At 35.7% G+C, this 20,403-nt stretch overlaps 1 protein-coding gene across 3 annotated transcripts in view; it reads left to right on the top strand.

The window, feature by feature from the left end:
- The window catches only part of LOC121377049 (transmembrane protein 241-like), a 135,220-nt gene that overhangs the window by 48,025 nt on the left and 66,792 nt on the right, over positions 1-20,403 (top strand). The window contains exon 1 of one of the 3 annotated variants that reach the window (XM_041504904.1): positions 16,742-16,839. The exons of the other annotated variants lie outside the window; for them this stretch is intronic. The gene's annotated coding sequence lies outside the window, so the exon portion shown is untranslated. Of the gene's footprint in view, positions 1-16,741; positions 16,840-20,403 lie in introns of those variants that run through there. 3 annotated transcript variants of the gene reach the window in all.

The following is a 20,403-nucleotide window of genomic DNA, read 5'->3' on the forward strand; positions in this document are numbered from 1 at the left end:
CTAACAAGGGGATTGTCTGATGTCTAACAAGGAGATTGTCTTATTTCTAACAAGGAGATTGTCTTATTTCTAACAAGGGGATTGTCTGATGTCTAACACGGGGATTGTCTGATTTCTAAAAGGATATTGTCTTATTTCTAACAATGAGATTGTCTATTTCTAACAATGAGATTGTCATTTCTAACAAAGGCATTGTCTGATTCTAACAAGGGGATTGTCTGATGTCTAACACGGGGATTGTCTTATTTCTAACAAGTGGATTGTCTGATTTCTAACAAGGGGATTGTCTTATTTTTAACAAGGGGATTGTCTTATTTCTAACAAGGGGATTGTCTGATGTCTAACAAGGAGATTGTCTTATTTCTAACAAGGGGATTGTCTGATGTCTAACAAGGAGATTGTCTTATTTCTAACAAGGAGATTGTCTTATTTCTAACAAGGGGATTGTCTGATGTCTAACACGGGGATTGTCTGATTTCTAAAAGGATATTGTCTTATTTCTAACAAGGAGATTGTCTATTTCTAACAATGAGATTGTCTATTTCTAACAAAGGCATTGTCTGATTCTAACAAGGGGATTGTCTGATTCTGACAAAGTGGTTGTCTGATATCTAACACAGGGAGTGTCTCATTTCTAACAAGAAGATTGGCTGATGTCTAACAAGGAGATTGTTTGATGTCTAACAAGAGGATTGTCTGATGTCTAACAAGGGGATTGTCTGATGTCTAACAAGCGGATTGTCTGATGTCTAACAAGAGGATTCTCTGATGTCTAATAAGGGGATTGTCTGATTTCTAACAAGGGGATTGTCTGATGTCTAATAAGGGGATTGTCTGATGTCTAACAAGGAGATTGTCTGATGTCTAATCAGGGGATTGTCTGATGTCTAACAAGGAGATTGTCTGATGTCTAATAAGGGGATTGTCTGATTTCTAACAAGGGGATTGTCTGATTTCTAACAAGGGGATTATCTCATTTCTAACACGAAGATTGTCTGAAGTCTAGCACGGGGATTCTCTAATGTCTAACACGGGGATTGTCTAATGTCTAACATATCGTGTGTCTCATTTCTAACAAGAGGATTGTCTCATTTCTAACAAGAGAATTGTCTCATTTCTAACAAGGAGATTGTCTCATTTCTAACAAGTGGATTGTCTCATTTCTAACAAGGGTATTGTTTGATGTCTAACAAGGGGATTGTTTGATGTCTAACAAGGGTATTGTTTGATGTCTAACAAGGGGATTGTTTGATGTCTAACAAGGGGATTGTTTGATGTCTACTAAGGCGATTGTCTCATTTCTAACAAAAGGGATTGTCCGATTTCTAACATATTAGTATTAAGCTTGAGATTATATGATAAAGATATTATTACCTCCGTGTATTTCGGTATCGTCAATGTCATATATTAGGAATAAAAATAATGTATTATGCTCGCCAGATAATACCAAAAACCACTCTGGTAACAACACACACACACACAGACAAACAGACAGACAGACAGACAGATACACACATACACACATACACACATACATACATACATAGATAGATTATATATATATATATATATATATATATATATATATATATATATATATATATATATATATATATATATATATATCCCGGATCCACACCTAATAGTTAACTAGTTATCGCCATATGTGTATGTGGGTACTGGCTGCTGTTTAATTATATTGATAACGAATAGGATGTGTTTTACATTGTCCATAGATCAACGAACATCATTAAGTTTATCTCAGCTGCAGATCCAGGGGCAGAGAGGGGGTGCGCAATATCCCCTAACTCTGAAGTGTCCCGAAAACCCAGGGCTCCACGACTGGTACATCAAAAGCCATGACGTGTAGTATCCTGTGTATTGCAAAACGCTCGCCTGATGTGCGGTCGGTCTAGCATCGACCCTCTTTAGTGGGTTCATTGGGCTATTTCTCGTCCATGCCAGCGCACCACGACTGGTATATCAAAGACCATGGTATGTGCTATCTTGTATGTTGGATGGTGTATATAAAATATTCCTTGCTATTAATGGAAAACTATTTGACACCCAACAGCCGATGAAGATTCATTTATCATTAGGTGGAGTGGCGGGGCGTAGCCCAGTGGTAAGGCGCTCGCCTGATGCTCGGTCGATCTCGGATCGATCCCCTTCATTGGGTCCATTAGACTATTTCTCGTTCCAGCCAGTGCACCACGACTGGTATATCAAAGATCATTGTAAGTGCTACCCTGTATGTGGGATGGTGCATATAAAAGCTCCCTTGCTACTAATGAAAACAAAATGTAGCGGGGTTCCTTTCTAAGACTATATATAAAAAATTACCAAATGTTTGACATCCAATAGCCAATGATTAAAAACATCTATTTGTTCTCGTGGTGTCGTTGAGCAAAACAAACTAACTTATCATAAAGTTTCTTAACTTTTCCGCTATTGACCAAATATCGAAATAACCACATAATAATTGTTTTAGACAGCAAAACGCCACAGTTTAAAGGCGCTCTGTCACGGATGGTTGACCTAATTAATGACCTAACAAAATATTATCTGAAAATATATACATTTGTCGCTAAAAGTACTTTATTTAACCATCTACATAATTACCATAACTCACTTATTTCTGATATTTTGTAAAACTAATTGATTCGGCGAAAAATAACGGCTATTTGTAAAGCAGAGGTGTGACGTATTATTTTGAGTCACGTGACGGGCATCCCCCGAATAACCGCAGTGTCAAAACGATTTACAAAGCTCGTGTAACGAGAACGCTTTACCGTCCTCTGCGACATAGGGTAAATAGAAAAAAAAATAACAATGAAAATAAGTTATTAAAAATTAATATAAACATGTACTGAATGATAATAAGCTTATACATTAATTTATTTTAATAACAGAAGCATGTTAAACGTCGACAATCCCGACTGGTTAGGCCTTTGCATCTATAGGTAAATTTATCGTTAGTCGTACGCAAAAACCTCTAACATCATAATCACAAACATCTTCATTTTCCACCTTGTCAAATATATGCCATAACAGCAAACTTGGGATAGGAATTGTAACATTTTAAAAGAATACTCTGAACTAGACGGTGTTTATATACGATGTGACTATATATATACGACGGCCGTGTATAGAGCCTCCGCTAACGAGGGCTGGCTATATTCACAGCACACATGTATATAGGCGATAAATAAGTATTGATTGGTCCATATTACCGAACCATCTGGAACAGGAGGAATACATACCAAGTACTGTACGAACAGTGCGTTTTTTCTGAACAGAGGAGACGGGGGGAGGGGGTATATGAATCTATGAATAACGTAATATTGCCCCTACAGTACTAACAAAAATTAATAATAAATAAATAAATAAATAAAAATTATCAGCTGCTGAGGTAGATTATCTGAAAAAGAAACTAACTTCGGGCAGTACACAAACTAACAACAAGGCTTGAACTCAATAATTTTTCTCTGATTGCAATTTTGAGGCTCCTTAACGTAAAAAAAATTTCAAGTTAATTTTATCGCAAATAAATATGACTAAAAGGTTATTTTGCGGTATTTAGTCAGTATACCAGTAACGGTGAGACCACTCCCGGGTCCCCCTCTAAATTTATGTAATGTTTCTGTAACAACCGCCCCCACCGACCCCACCGCGACGTGATTTTACCAAACATTATAATACATGTAATAATAATAATAACAATAATAATAATAATAACAATTATTACAACAACAACAACAATAGTGTATTATTATTAGTAGTAGTATTAGTATTATTATTATTATTATTATTAGTCTACTACTACCTTTTTGGAGTGGATGGGGCGGTGTTTTATCGGTGGGGGGTCTATAAAAATGCACGGTTAATGTGCATGCACATACGCACAAACTGCAGGCTGAACTTGGCCCTGCACGTAGAACTGGATTCAACTGGGTTAATTAATAATTAAGCCAACATTTGAACGGCAAAACATGCGACAGTAGGACCCTATACTGTTTTGTTTTGTTGTTTGTTTGTTTTGTTTGGGTTTTTTTTTACGCTGTACATTAAACCGAATGACCACTTTACAAATCAGTCAAAATAATTTGCAAACGTTTAACGAAAATCGACTGGCTGGTCGTATGCCACATTTGTGACGCTGGAAAACATGTTATCCGTTTTCGAACCAAACACTATAGCGGTGTAACCGTCTGGACTCTCTCCCCTGCTAAATTTCATGCACACGCGCCTGATAATAATAATAATAATAATAAATGGCGAGTTCATGTTCCGATTGTTTATTATTTTATTTTAGCGTATTCGCAGTAATTTCGTCATGAAATAATATATTTAAAAAGATTATTTTATGATATAGTCTCGGCGGTCGTTTATATAAAATTTTAAAATATATTATACGGTTGTCGTATATACAGCCTCATCACTACGAGTCTGTTTTGTCGTATTTTTATGACGTTTCACAAGAAGACTTCCAAATTTTAAAAATGAAGCGTTTCATGGAATTCCCTCAATCGTAGTTTAATTAAAATGGTTTGGATCATACACTAACTAGATTTGGTATTTCAAATGAATGTAATTTTCATTTATAATCCATATTTAGAGAAATAAGGCCCACTAAATCCGTGATTGAGCGCCTTTAATATGCGCTGAGGTGTCATAAAACAATTATTCCCTTATTTCTTTCCTTGAAAATCCAGTAGTAAAGCTAAACATTTGACATTGATAATAATGGATGAGTGGCCGTTAGATACCATTTATCTCACAACGAATTGTGTATATATAGGTTGGACTATACCAATTCAAATCCCATAGGCGACCATGTTAACGTTTGTGTTTAAAAACACTATATGCAATATATCAACCAAACTGTGACCCATAAATATCAGTACTACAACCCCTACCTCAAAGTATTAACTGCAGAAAATGGTACCTTTCATGGCTCATTTTCGGTATAACCAGATGTTTCTGCAACACCCCTAGTTTCGCACAAAATTTTTGTACTGTTTTTTTACAGGTACCCCATACATGTTCCAAGCACAAGGCTACTTGACACGGTGGTACTACATCAAATAAAATTGCATACATTTTTAGCCCAGATGAAACTAATTTTTTTTACAACCAACACACTCACATTTATAACCAATCACAGGACTTGTGGTGTTAACTTCTCTATCAAAAGTTCGGTACACCTCGAACTTCGACCCAGCCGGAAATTAATTGGTATAGTGCAACCTATACTGATAACATACATGTTTCAAAAGGTGGTGAATCATGTGTTTTTATGACAACCAGGATCTGGTGTCTTCTGACATAAACTGACAACCTCACTGAAACTGTTGTTTCTACAGTGCAACCTAATTTAATGTACACCTCACAAAACACATGTATTTTGTACAGTTTTGTACAAATGCAATATGTCATATTTGAACAAATTTTTTTTTTTTAAATAATACTCCTGAAGATATTTATTGTCAGATGTGTGTGTGTGCTCAGCTATATATGTAGAGACAGCATGGCTATTCAGAGTACCTCAACTCCTTAAACTTATTCCATTGAAACACATGTACTTGACTGACCCCTAGATTATGAAGACCTCAATAGGCACATCAAAGAAATATCAGTATTAAAAAAATACAATGTCTGAGGAAGGGAAAACCAACATGACTGCATCTGTATGAAGTAATGACTTAATGTCCTGCACATCACTGTTGGAAGAAAATCCTGTATGCTGAGTGTGGGCATCTTCAAGTTATCATGTGCGGGAATTTCAAATCCATCAGCTATGCAGATTTTCAAATTGGACCATCAAAACCATTGGCAGCCACCAATATTCCTGACTATATTTTATGTATACCCTACTGTAGTTGGAGGTTTTAAAAATTAGTGATATCTGGAATTATCATGCAGCTTTCGCATATTTATTTTTGATTCATTACTAAAAAAACCTGTTTTTAAGTGACATAATTACCCGAACATCTATTTGATTGCATTATTTTCTAATCCAGATCAATACAATATGTATATTGGATGTATTCCTACAATCTGTAATCCAGCATATCATTTAGCTATTAACATTGGATAATACAGCATTAACAATAAAATAAATCATTAAATTACACCAAGGTAGATAATCAAATCTGGAAAAATTGGTTCCAAATCTAGTATACACTTAAAATACACTTCATGGGAGCAAACTAAGTGATTATTTAAAAAAAAGATTTGATCTGGAGACCTAAAGATATGTTTAACAAGCTTATTGTTATGTATAAATGAGAACAGAAGGCACAATAGTGACAACATTTTTAATTATGGCTTTGGTAAAAAAATTCTTCAAAGTAAAAAAATGTTTCCCCTAAAACTACAAATGTGTCTAAAATATGACTTAGCACCCTATAAATATGCCAAAAGGACAATAAAAATCAAGGTCTTTAAAAAGTTAAGCTATCAGAAGTACACACATGAAACATTAACTATGTTTATAGAAGTTAAAGACATTATCCCAATATTGGCACATGTTATTTTTAATATAAAAATAAATTGCTATTAAAATCTAAGTTCAGACTGCCTAGATATATTAACATATTTAAGAGCAGTTGTATATGGCAAGTCAAACACCATGTAAATAAGAACATTCAAATCTGTATAGTATGAATTATAGGCCAAAACCAACTTTTCCTCAGTGCTAATTTTTGTTCAAACTCCATTCAGAGCTATGTACAGTAATTATTGTCAAGGTCAAGGTCATTGTGAACTTGCATGGCCGAGTGACGGCTAATTAATCAAATAGTGTAGTTTAATTTAATTAAATCACAAAAATCATAATCTTTTTTATTATGCACTGAATATGTGCTATAGGTTGGACTATACCAATTCAAATCCCATAGGCGACCATGTTAACGTTTGTGTTTAAAAACACTATATGCAATATATCAACCAAACTGTGACCCATAAATATCAGTACTACAACCCCTACCTCAAAGTATTAACTGCAGAAAATGGTACCTTTCATGGCTCATTTTCGGTATAACCAGATGTTTCTGCAACACCCCTAGTTTCGCACAAAATTTTTGTACTGGTTTTTTTACAGGTACCCCATACATGTTCCAAGCACAAGGGTACTTGACACGGTGGTACTACATCAAATAAAATTGCATACATTTTTAGCCCAGATGAAACTAATTTTTTTTACAACCAACACACTCACATTTATAACCAATCACAGGACTTGTGGTGTTAACTTCTCTATCAAAAGTTCGGTACACCTCGAACTTCGACCCAGCCGGAAATTAATTGGTATAGTGCAACCTAGAGAATGATACATGAGTGACCATTAGATACCATTTATCTCACAACGAGTTGTTTATATAGAGAGTACTACATGAGTGGCCGTTAGATACCATTTATCTCACAACGAGTTGTTTATATTGAGAATACTACATTAGTGGCCGTTAGATACCATTTATCTCACAACGAGTTGTTTATATAGAGAATACTACATGAGCGGCCGTTAGATACCATTTATCTCACAACGAGTTGTTTATATAGAGAATACTACATGAGCGGCCGTTAGATACCATTTATCTCGCAGCGAGTTGTTTATATAGAGAATACTACATGAGCGGCCGTTAGATACCGTTTATCTCGCAACGAGTTGTTTATATAGACAATAATACATGAGCGGCCGTTAGATACCATTTATCTCCCAACGAGTTGTTTATATAGAGAATACTACATGAGCGGCCGTTAGATACCATTTATCTGGCAACGAGTTGTTTATATAGAGAATACTACATGAGCGGCCGTTAGATACCATTTATCTCACAACGAGTTGTTTATATATAGAGTATAATGTATGAGTGGCCGTTAGATACCATTTATCTCACAACGAGTTGTTTATATAGATAATAATGGATGAGTGGTCGTTAGATACCATTTATCTCACAACGAGTTGTTTATATATAGAGCATAATGTATGAGTGGCCGTTAGATACCATTTATCTCACAACGAGTTGTTTATATAGAGAATAATACATGAGTGGCCGTTAGATATCATTTATCTCACAACGAGTTTTTTATATAGAGAATAATACATGAGTGGCCGTTAGATACCATTTATCTCACAACGAGTTGTTTATATAGATAATAGTGGATGAGTGGCCGTTAGATACCATTTATCTCACAACGAGTTGTTTATATAGATAATAATGGACGAGTAGTCGTTAAATACCATTATCTCACAACGAGTTGTTTATACAGAGAATAATACATGAGTGGCCGTTAGATACCATTTATCTCACAACGAGTTGTTTATATAGAGAATAATGCATGAGTGGCCGTTAGATACCATTTATCTCGCAACGGGTTGTTTATATAGAGAATAATACACGAGTGGCCGTTAGATACCATTTATCTCGCAACGAGTTGTTTATATAGAGAATAATACACGAGTGGCCGTTAGATACCATTTATCTCACAACGAGTTGTGTATATAGAGAATAATACACGAGTGACCGTTAGATACCATTTATCTCACAACGAGTTGTGTATATAGAGAATAATACACGAGTGACCGTTAGATACCATTTATCTCACAACGAGTTGTGTATATAGAGAATAATACACGAGTGACCTTTAGATACTATTTATCTCGCAACGAGTTGTTTATATAGAGAATAATACACGAGTGGCCGTTAGATACCATTTATCTCGCAACGAGTTGTTTATATAGAGAATAATGGATGAGTGGCCGTTAGATACCATTTATCTCACAACGAGTTGTGTATATAGAGAATAATACACGAGTGACCGTTAGATACCATTTATCTCACAACGAGTTGTGTATATAGAGAATAATACACGAGTGACCGTTAGATACTATTTATCTCACAACGAGTTGTTTTAAAATGTATCTAACGAGCAAAAAGGAGTTTGATATGTTTTTAAACAACGAGTTGTGAGGTAAATGGTATCTAACGGACACTAATGTGAATGTATTATTCTATTTCTTACATATCCTCAAAAACCCACGTTTTAAGCAAATTTTAACATCTTTTTCGACTAAAAGTTATTTACAGTTGTTGCACTTGTAGCTGACTTACGCGTCACAGACACATGAATGTCAGATTAACTGTATGTCACAGTCTAATCGATTTCCATCATTCCAACATTCATTCATTCACCAATGGGTGTGTAAGAAAACCATGTATGTGTGTGTATCAATGAAGGAACGGAAAAGAGTACATTTTAAAGTGACGGACCCTAGATGTTTTAAAAAATAAAACACTATGGCATATTTTTCACTGTTTTGGGGGCAACTGTAATCAGACATTACTTAGATTTTATTGTTTAGATGATCAGTTTCCGTACGTGCGAACTGTTTCTGTCTCCCACTGCAAAATCGTGGCAGTTTCCAACCTAATTTACATTATCCCTGTACTTACCTTTGTTTCACATCCAATGGCCGATGTGTATTTTTGTGCTGGATGTCGTGTACCATTTATCCATTCATTTTATTCCTAAAGGTGTAAGTGTCAAAGTATCTAGAGTCATAGTCGTTTCCAAGCTAGATTTTATCATTCCTAAACAGGTAAGGGTCAACCTGTGCATATTTCCAGACCTAGTTCACCAAGCATTCCACTGCGGGCCGCATTCTGATATTGGGAGAAAGGTCAAATTGTATACATTTCCAGATATTATTCATAAAGCGTTTGTATATTTATAAATATTGTTCACAAAGCATTTGCATATTTTTTAAATATTGTTCACAAAGCACTTGCATATTTATAGATATTGTTCACAAAGCACTTGCATATTTATAGATTTTGTTCACAAAAAACTTGCATTTTTGAAGATATTATTCACAAAGCAATTTTGTATTTATATTGTTCACAAAGCACGTACATATTTATAAATATTGTTTCCAAAGCATTTGCATATTTATAGGTTTTGTTCACAAAGCACTTGCATATTTAAAGATATTGTTCACAAACCACTTGCATATTTTAAAAGGATGATCGGACATAGTAAATAAGGAACGGACAAGGGAATGCACAGCAGAGCGACTCGACAAATAAACAGATCTTTATTAACTCATAATAAAGGACAAACCTTTGGGGCCTTGGGACCGTTATGATGTGCAAAAACACCTAATAAGAAGGAATATGTTGTGTCAAAAACTATCACCCACTCACCCACTCCTCAAAGAAAAAAACACACAACAAAGAATATTTAGATATCATGTTTTATTTGTCACTAACAGTCCACGTGGCATTCAGATACAGGGTCTAGAATAGAAGATGCAATTTAACGACAGCAGAGCGATTTCTAGTGGGGCATGGTACAATTCCAGTTAATTTAAAAACGTGTAAAGTTGATTTTGTTACTTATTTGCATAATGACTTTCTCTCTCTCTCTCTCTCTCTCTCTCTCTCTCTCTCTCTCTCTCTCTCTCTCTCTCTCTCTCTCTCTCTCTCTCTCTCTCTCTCTCTGGTCTTATCCTCTTTATTCCAGTCTACTCAGCTCTGTGATCGCCTGTCGGAATTCCTCCATAGTCACCCGGAAGTCTCCTGCAAATAGAAACTTAACCATTTTGGACCGTTCACGTGAGCACTCGCCATAATATATTCTATATACTCCATACTGAATCGTTCACGAGAGCTCGTCCTCTCGTTCAAAAATGAGTCTATGTTCGTTCGTTGGTGTCCGTAAGCGATTGTCAGAAAAAAATAAAACGATCCGATTTCGTGTATCTCATTTCAAAAAGCAGGGGAGTAGGCTGGGAAGTTAGAACAAATACTCGCACAACACTGATCTGCTATTTAAACTCACCATCCTGATCTGCTATTTAAACTCACCATCCTGATCTGCTATTTCAACTCACCATCCAGATCTGTTATTTAAACTCACCATCCGTATTTGGTGTTTCAACTAACCATTCTGATCTGATATTAGCGCGTGAGGTAGACCAGTGGTAAACCTTTCGTTTGATGCGCAGTCGTTCTAGTATCGATCTCCGTCAGTGGACCCATTGGGCTATTTCTCGTTCCATCCAGTGTTCCACAACTTGTGTAACAAAGGCCGTGGTATATACTATCCTGTCTGTGGGATGATGCATATAAAATATTCCCTGTTGCTAATCAAAAAGAGTAGTCTATGAAGTGGCGACAGAGGATTTCCTCTCTCAATATGTGTGTGGTCCTTAACCATGTGTCTGACGCCACATAACCGTAAATAAAATGCATTGTGTGTGTCGTTAAATAAAACATTTCCTTCCTTCCTTGATCTGTTATTTCAACTGACCATCCTGATATGCTATTTCAAATCACTATCCTGATCTGCTATTTCATCTGACCATCCTGATATGCTATTTCAAATCACTATCCTGATCTGCTATTTCAACTGACCATCCTGTTATGCTATTACAACTCACTGTCTTGATCTGCTATTTCAACTCACCATCTTGATCTGCTATTTCAACTCACCATCCTGATCTTCTATTTCAACTCACTAACTTGATCTGCTATTTCAACTCACCATCTTGATCTGCTATTTCAACTCACCATCTTGATCTGCTATTACAACTCACTATCCTGATCTGCTATTCCAACTCACTATCTTGATCTGTTATTTCAACTCACCATCTTGATCTGTTATTTCAACTCACCATCCTGATCTGCCATTTCAACTCACCATCTTGATCTGCTGCTATTTCAACTCACCATCTTGGTCTGCTATTACAACTCACTATCCTGATCTGCTATTCCAACTCACTATCTTGATCTGTTATTTCAACTCACCATCTTGATCTGTTATTTCAACTCACCATCCTGATCTGCCATTTCAACTCACCATCTTGATCTGCTGCTATTTCAACTCGCCATCTTGATATGTTATTTCAACTCACCATCCTGATCTGCCATTTCAACTCACCATCTTGATCTGCTGCTATTTCAACTCACCATCTTGATCTGCTGCTATTTCAACTCACCATCCTGATCTGCCATTTCAACTCACCATCTTGATCTGCTGCTATTTCAACTCGCCATCTTGATATGTTATTTCAACTCACCATCCTGATCTGCCATTTCAACTCACCATCTTGATCTGCTGCTATTTCAACTCACCATCTTGATCTGCTGCTATTTCAACTCACCATCCTGATCTGCCATTTCAACTCACCATCTTGATCTGCTGCTATTTCAACTCACCATCCTGACCTGCTATTTCAACTTACCATCTTGATCTGCTGCTAGCTCAACTCACCATCTTGATCTGCTGTTATTTCAACTGACCATCCTGTTCTGCCATTTCAACTGACCATCTTGATTTGCCATTTCAACTGACCATCTTGATCTGCTGCTATTTCAATTCACCATCCTGATCTGCTATTTCAACTCACAATCTTGATCTGATTTAAACAACATTTATTTCTGTTTATATTAACAAATGGGATTGGTCAACAGGCATAGTCTATATAAAGACCTTTCCCTACATTATACAACTGAAATATTAACTGGTCAACATAGAAAGTACAAAATATACATTTAGTGTTGAAGAATATAAAACTATTGTATATTTAACCTGTCATAATATCAATATTTGTATATAGATTAAAACAGAGAGAGACAAGGAGAATAAAGGAGAAGGTGAACGGTTTTATCAGTCAAAACGTTTGCTTTCAGCAATGAAATTGTGAATTGCTTTGCAGATGAGACTGGTTTCCTGTAGTATTAAGTTGGGATCGCCATATATTAATGTGTTGATATTTAAATTTAAATGATTTAACCTGGAAAAGTAGGACTGGCGCTCTCTATTATATAGAGGGCAGAATAACAGGAAATGTTCCGAGTCTTCCACGTGAAGACCACAGGTACAATGTGGATTATCTCCAACGAAGCGTGTAAATTTGTGGCCGTTTAGATCACTTATTCCTAACTGAAGTCTGCAGTGCAGTATTTGTAGCTTTTTTGCTCTCATAAAAAGGTGCAGGGACTGCCATATCTTTTGCTTTTACTTTTTTCTTAAAAGAACTGATTGATGTGGAATTTTTAATATTCTTTGATAAATTGTTCCATAAGTTAATGCTAGATGGGAAGAAAGATTCAGAATATAATTTCGAACGACATAGATATGATTGAAAGTGTTCGGTATTCCGCAGGGAGTATCTGTTTGTTTGACCGACAGTTCGAGGTAGTTGGATAGACAAATATCCAGGAGAGAGACCGTTACATATTCTGTACATCATACATACTTTGTCTCCTCCTCTCAGTATAAGTCCCGTTTCTTTGTACAGCGATTAGTGAGCTGTCCCACGAACAGCCCCATAGTGCGTAAAACATCAAGCTGGATATTTTCTAACTGCTCTGATAGATAAAGGGTACAGTTATCCCAAATTATGTCAGCATAATCAAAGACTGGAAGAATAAAGGAACAATATATTTTAACAATATATCTAGATATTTTAGCGAGCGGAGAAAATTTGTCATTTTGCTTGGTTTGTTTCAATAATGATCTGTATATGAAGATACCATTCGCCACTGTTTTGAAATGTTAATCCTAAATGTTTGTGATGGTTAGTTTCTTTCATAGTAACGTTATCTAGGTACAATTGAGGTTTCAAAAATGGCTTATTTTTTCTAGTAAATGTCAGTTTCGGTTTTTAGCCAACATTTTGCTCAGTCATTTATATGTTCTAAGTCTGAATTCATAATCTTACTACATCCTTCAGGATTTTCTATAGTAATGTACAGTGAAGTATCATCGGCAAATAATCGTTCATTAGAATTTATCCCTTGGACAACATCATTAATATATATTAAAAATAAAAGAGGTCCTAAGACAGAGCCTTGGGGTACGCCCGCGGGGAGATGTTTATCCATTGAGGAGTAACCTTGTAAAACTACACGTTGCTTGCGGTCTGTCAAGTAGTGTTTAAACTTGTCCAATAAATTATTTGTGATACCTACGGACCTTAATTTGTAATCTAGACCTTTATGCCAAACCCTGTCGAATGTCTTACTTATATCACAGAATACTGCTCTTACTTCTTTACCTTGATCTGTATATTGACATATAAAGTTGTAATAGAGATATCGGTCTATAATTGTTTATACCATGAATACTACCCTTTTTATGGATTGGTGAAACACTAGGGGTTTTTTTTCCAAAGGCTTGGGAAATACGAGGTTGATACTGATAAATTGAAAAGAAGAGTTAAGGGCCGCCAAAGTTCTTGAGAAAATATTTTCAGCAGTTTGATACTAATAAAATCAGGGCCATTTGATTTTGAAGTGTCAAGGGAATTTAAAATGTCTTCGATTTATGTCCTTTGAAGTTCACTAGTACCACGCAAAATATTTGTTGTAATTTCTAAGTCTTGGATCTCCACGTTAGGTTCGTCTAGCGTCGCCTGCTCTACAAAGAAATTGTTAAAAACATTTACTACTTCGTTTTGCTCATTTATGGATACATTATTAATTAACAGACTTGGTACCACTGGACTGGCAGAACCTCGTTGCTTTATATACGAAGACACTAATTTCCACCATTGCTTATCATTAACATTGCCTTCATTAATATTACATCTATTTTTTTACATACATGTAGTAGTCAGATTTTGCTTTTCTAATTTCTGTGATAACCAAATTACGCTGGGTTCAAAACTGTGCCCAATCATTGGGTAAATTGCTAAATTTTGCTTTTCTATGTAATTTGCGTCTCTTTCTGATTTGTTTTCTTATATTTCCATTCATAAAAAGAACTTATCTTTCGGACGAATTAAAACGTTTGTGTATGGGACAAAGCGTTTTGCTGCATTTAAGATAATATCGGTTACTTTAGTGACAATGTTGTCGACGGAGTCGTTATAAAAAAAATGGGGTCCCAATCGAACTCAGAGAAATAGGTTTTTGAGACCGCAGGTATCTGCAAGGGAATAATCCCATATGGTTCGTCGGAATGTGTGGTTTGCATCGTAATTACCATTGTTACCAAGCTGAATAGAGACTGGCGAGTGGTCACTACAGAAAGGGGTCAGCACGTTAAAGTATTTTACATGTTTGGGACAAAAAAAAAATATCAGGTCTAAAGTACTTTTACTGGTTTCTGTGATTCTTGTTGGCTTGTCGATTAGTTTTGTCAACTGAAATCGAGTACACAAATAATTTATTTTTTAGTTAAAATATTCATACACGTTTGCATTAAAACCACCAACACTTAGTATGTTGTCGATAGGGTTATTTATTCCGTAATTAAAAGATTCTTCTATTAAATTCCAAATGTCATCTGAAGTGGATGGCACTCTGTAAGAAATACCGCGTAGGAACTTGCAATTGTTATGGTTTAGTTCCACCCAAATAGCTTCAAGACCAGGTATGTTCATTTCAGTACTTTGTTTAGGGATAATATGGTTTTTAATGTAGACTGCTACACCACCCCAGGTGTTTACTAGTCGATCTGTACGATAAGGTTCTTTGTAGCCTTTGATCAAGATACTGTCGCTGGAAATATGTTGATTTAAATGGGTTTCGGTAACTGCTATTATATCAAAGGTGTTCATTTTGCTTCCGATTAAATCATTTTTTATACAAACCATTAACATTAATATGAACAATAGAGATATTTGGGATCGAGCCTGGATTTTTGTGAATATCTCCAGCCATGAATAAAAGGAGAAGGACTAATATCAAACCCCCAACATAAATACAAGAAAACAGTCATCAGATCAACCGTATGCTTTCCTGTTGTACAGTCATAGAAGAACCCCACTGTTGCCCGACATGTTACTATATCAACATAAATACAAGAAAACAGTCATCAGATCAACCGTATGCTTTCCTGTTGTACAGTCATGGAAGAACCCCACTGTTGCCCGACATGTTACTATATCAACCGGCATCAAATACCGTGAACACAAATATATCAAAAATGGGCAAAACGGTAGAGAGTAAAACGAAACAGGTAGATATTAGGAGTAAGATAGATGCCAGAATTTTGATCTATTCTGTGATTGTTACAAGCAGCTACTTTTAAATATAATTTGTTTACCTAGTGTAGACGGACACACATACATATTTACATAGAGATAACAATATTAAACAAAGAGAAATATGGTTAGTAGGTAACGAAGTAGCTACATATAGATCGCTAACTAGATAAACAGATGAACCTCCACCACATACAAACACACCACTCCCCCCCCCCACCCCCCCACCCCAATATATATATATATATATATATATATATATATATATATATATATAATTAAAAAATATATAAAATAATATATAAATAAATAAATAAATAAATAAATAAATAAAATGAAATAAATTAAATAATAAATTATAATAATAATTAAAATATTGCATTACTAATGACTTTTTTGTTCTAGATTTTAAAGTAATGAAATAGAGGAACACACCAATTGTAAACTGCAATTCACAATGACACATTAGTAGGGTTCACCCTGCTCATGCGAAATTAGCCAATTGCTAATTTTTATACAAAGTGCTACAACATTTAGTATCTGTTGTTGTTTAAATTACCGGTAGCCACTCTTAATAATTTCCAAAGCAATACCCAACATACATGTATCTGAAAAGTGGCTAAAACTATTTTCCAGTGTGACCCCTGATTAGGCATCTACTTCGTCTGTAATGGCATGTGTATTGCAGCAATCAACACCACTTGTAGAGTTCTGTACATTGTAGGTTGTATTCCTTACAGGTTCATCTACCTGAACACTTACTGATGCCACATTTGCATCTGATCAGTTCTAGCACAGCCTCTGGTGCAGCTTGCACCTTCAGCAGCACAACAGCACAGGTACAAATATTTATCATCTTCCTTGATACAACCATGGGTCTAGATCTCAGGATGTACCATGGAATCCTGAGCTCAGATATTTGCTTGGAGATATGCTGTTTGGGTATGCTGCCTTCAACTTCTTTCCTCTCAGAATAGTTGCATCAGTTGTACAAATGACCCTTGACTGTAGTACCATGGAGTACTGACCTCTTAGTATGGTTAATCACCAATTCCAAGCTGTCTAAGAGCTTCAGATATAGCCAGTGGAGTTTCCCCGAATATATTCAATAAATGTTTTTGTCAATACCACCAATTTGTCCTGTTGTGTCACATCCATTTACTATATGCAACCCTGGTAATGTTGAGGTTCTTTCTCAGCCCAGTTCATCATCAGTTAGTTGCATGTTGATCTGGTTGTGATTTACGTCTGTACCTATAATTATTGGGACCACTGTGTGTGATCTTCTCAGGGTTAGAACCCAACAGTCTGTGTCTGGTGCAAAAATTCACTTCTTATCTTCCATATATGTTGTTAATGATCAGAAGCATTTCCTGCATGCATTGATTCACTATTAGACGGTTACATGGGTGTAAGATGTATTTTTTAACATAACTGACATGAAAGATGACATTAGATATTTCCACGAACCAGGCTACAGATTTTCGAAGCTATCTTAGCGCTATGACATTGTAAAACTATCGTAGACCATCTTGTGATAATGATACATGCCAAAGCCTACTCCTATCAGTGACATTAATTAGATATACAAAGTATCATCTGATAATACATTTGACAGATAAAGTTATTTACTGGTGTAAAACGCTAGTTACAGTCACAAACACAACAAAATGTGTACTAAATACCATCCTACCACATGTGTCAGTACACAGCAAGAAGCAGATATGCTCACAATTCCTCATACTCGTGAGGCAATTGGGCCAGGCAATGAGGTGGATTTCTACACCATAGACTACAGGGGTTTTATCGCCATTAGGTTACACAAATAATTATACTTAAATTACAACCAGATCAACCTGCAACCATTTTATAATGAATTGTGTTCAGAGATAGACTCGGATTACCATATTCTCCATCTTCATAAATCAAGGCTAATATTCGTTCCTCGTATTCAGCCTTGATACATGTAGTCAAGATTACTGATATCCATTACTAGCGCCCTCTGTTGGAAGAAAATTTGTAACACCGATTATATCCCTTACACGATAACATCGCTGACCAATCACAGCATCGGTAACATGTGACAATCTTGAAAGCAATATCAAAAATTAACCGCCGAAACCTTTTTTGTAACATATCGTGACAAACACGACACGTTTCCACGGACGCTGACGCTGCCATCTTTGTTTACAATAACAAGGGAATCTATAAGGAGCGTTGCGATTCGTTGCAATCAGATCTCATCGCATCCAATGAAATTTAAGCATTTTGTGGCACGATTTCTTGACGACATGTATCAAGGCTGAATACGAGGAACGAATATTAGCCTTGATTTATGAAAATGCATATTCTCATGCTGTAACTGGATATGACACAACAGGACAATTGGTGGTGGTGAACATTAAACAGAATTCAATGTATTCACGAAAGTGCCACAGGTAAGTAACACTGAAGCCAGCATGGAATCGGTGATGGACCATACAAAGAGGTCAGTGAAAATGTGAAGATTTCACTGCATGGAACCAAGCACGAGGGTCATTTCTACAACTGATGCAGCTACTCTGAGATGAAAGAAGTTCAAGAAACCATCACCGAACCAAAGTGTGGAAACACCGCCACCTAACTCTAAGGTATGGAAACAGCATACCCAAAGAGCACATCTCCAAGCAAATCCCTGAGCAGGGGTGCAGAAAGTACTCGCCCGCTCGCCAAATGCGAGTAAAAATTCTAACGGACGAGTTAAAAATGCAACTATCAGTCCTACGGGCGAACTGTTTTTTTTTGACTGACTGTAAATTTATTTTATGTAGTTATTTATTTTTATTTTTATTTTTTCAATATTGAATCCGCGAGTCCGGTTTAGACATGCCAAAATTATAAACCGTTCAAACAAACTGTTCAGAATGATGATGAAATAGTTCAAATCGTCAGCGAAATGACAAAACCTCGTAACTATACTTTTCAAAATTTTACAGGAGAGCCAAAAAACTGAATATTTTTCAAAAAATACGTTATTTTGTTATAGTCGTTCTCATGCGAACATGTTAACACAGTGATAACTACTTAATAGTTGGTGTCAGGTCTACAAATGTAGTTACGACATTTTACACCTGAAATGTCGTTGAAAATATCAGTTACGACATTTTGATCTAGAATTTAACACAGGTTGAAGGAATGAGGCAAGTTCTATAAATGGATTAAATACACATACAATCAGGTGTAATTAACTGGTTTCATTTACATGTAAATCCATGCAATGTGTGAACATAATGCAATGCTGGGCGTCATGTCCACACTCTAGCTTCCCGCTTTGTAGATACGACGTTTTGTCATATTGTTTCTTAATTGGACCAGTTATAATACGACTATTTGTCATGTGACAGTCAACCACTTTCTAATGGGCCGATAGTTACGATCTTTTGACAAAAGCAGAATATGAACATTCTAACTCGGGAAATTCCAAAAAGTGATTTCTCGCCAAAAGCGTAGTTACGACCTTTTGTCATTTCGCCGACGAAATACATAATTCATGTACCGCATTGACGAATTCGGAGTTACGAACTGCGCAAGCGTAATATTCCGAAAACGGGTTATAGCGAAAACGGAACCGTACCAAAACGGCCCCAAACGAAAACGGAACCAAATTGGACAAAACTGAACAAAAATCTATGGCTATATGACTTAACAGGAACCAAACATTTTAAAATGTCTGGCTAAAACGGCATTAAAAGGTGTAAACAATGATATTTTTAATGAAACAACAGCTGTATTAATCATTTATTACTTTGTAACACCGTTTTTCCTAATACACTGAAATGCAGTTATGTCTATACCAGGCCATCCATCCTTCTACACAAATGTTTTTTGTAACCAATTTCAGTTTGATTTGACATAAGAAGGAAACTAAAGTGTTTTGGTAATAGCAAAAATATACTATTTTTGTGTGCAATTTAGAAAACAATCGGCTCAGAAATAAATAGGTTAATCTTGATCAACTAAGAAAGAAATAACTTGTAGTAAAAATTAAAATTCCATAGTATGAAAAAAGGTAATCCCTGGGATGCACTATAATTTAAAACCAGAAAAGAAAACAAAAAGGTACCATTTTCACATAAATCTGTTCCGTTTTGGCCAACGAAAATGATCCCCTTTTGATAATGGTTCCAATTTACTCACATTCCCTAGAAACAGAGCCGGTCAAAGGTCAATAGTTCCTATTTATTCAAAGCATGTTGTCAGTGCGTTTATCATAGATTCTTCTGTTAAATACTTGCGGGATGTCACTTGAATTTTGAAATCTACAAAAAAGAAATCTGACAAAGTTAGTCTTTACCAGAATATTTTTTTTTTTTACTAATTTGTCAATCAAAGTTTATCTTTAATAATGTTTTTTGTCATATATA

This window comes from Gigantopelta aegis, chromosome 7 (assembly GCF_016097555.1).
Source record: "Gigantopelta aegis isolate Gae_Host chromosome 7, Gae_host_genome, whole genome shotgun sequence".
NCBI classification, from domain to species: domain Eukaryota; kingdom Metazoa; phylum Mollusca; class Gastropoda; order Neomphalida; family Peltospiridae; genus Gigantopelta; species Gigantopelta aegis.